Raw genomic sequence first — 1,060 nt, 5'->3', positions numbered from 1 at the left:
TTTACGGATAATGTAATGCACTAGTGGAACATTATTTTTTCCAGAATGTATGCAGCCATCAGACCAGCATGATTGAATCATTTGGGTGATATCAAATAAGCTTAATTACCAAGATTATTTCAGTTCATTTTTAATTTGGCTATTTGAGAAAGCATGTGTCCTTTGATTGAATGTATTATGAGTACTCTCTTGTTCTGTCAGATATATCCTTCATAAAGTATTGTAGAAATCTGATTACAAAGGCATCGGTTTACACAGTCAGCACAGCACATTTGTACATATGAAATGGTTTCCTGACACTAGCTATGCCCCACCAGCCCTTCTCTATCGTTCGACTGCTAGTCAGCATTGGAAGCCCTGCTCACTGGATCCCACAATCCTTTATACCTTCGCACACACCAAATCAGTCACACCCAGGAAGGGATAGCAGTATGTAATGGTAGGTGGTACTGTGACATCTTAGAAATACCCAGACCCGCATTAGTTGTAATCTGACCTCGTGATTCAGTTTGAACACCGGTTAGGCTGCTCATGGCAAGGCAACGTGAATTATCGGATTTCGTACAGGGTATCATAGTGGGACGACTACGGATAGCACATACCATTTCCGAAGTTGGGCAGACACATTCAATGTTCCTCGATCTATTGTGTCACGTGTGTACCGGGAATACCTCATGGAAGGAATTACCACCTACCATGGACAGCACAGTGGCCGACCACTGGTGCAGACAAGTGACAGTGGCTCAAATCACATCAACATTTAATGCAGTAGGTACCAGACACATATCCAGCAGGTCAGTGCAGCGTTCTTTATCTTCCATGGGATATGGAGCAGAAGACCCACCAAAGTGCCCCTGTTAATACTATGATACCTGACACACCGCCTGACCTGGGCTCATGACGCCACGAATTGGACCCTGCACGACTGGCAACATGTGGTGTGGTCCAATGAGTCACAGTTCCAGTTGTTTTGGTCAGAATGACGGAATATTCCAGCAGGATACGGCACAGTGTCATCGGCCCCAAGTTGTCCAGAATTGCTTTGATAGTTCCGATGAAT

Source organism: Taudactylus pleione, unplaced genomic scaffold (assembly GCF_031769625.1).
Source record: "Taudactylus pleione unplaced genomic scaffold, aTauple2 ptg000687l, whole genome shotgun sequence".
In the NCBI taxonomy this organism is placed as follows: Eukaryota; Metazoa; Chordata; class Amphibia; order Anura; family Myobatrachidae; genus Taudactylus; species Taudactylus pleione.
The sequence above is the reverse complement of the archived record's forward strand: the minus strand, read 5'-3'. Positions refer to the sequence as shown.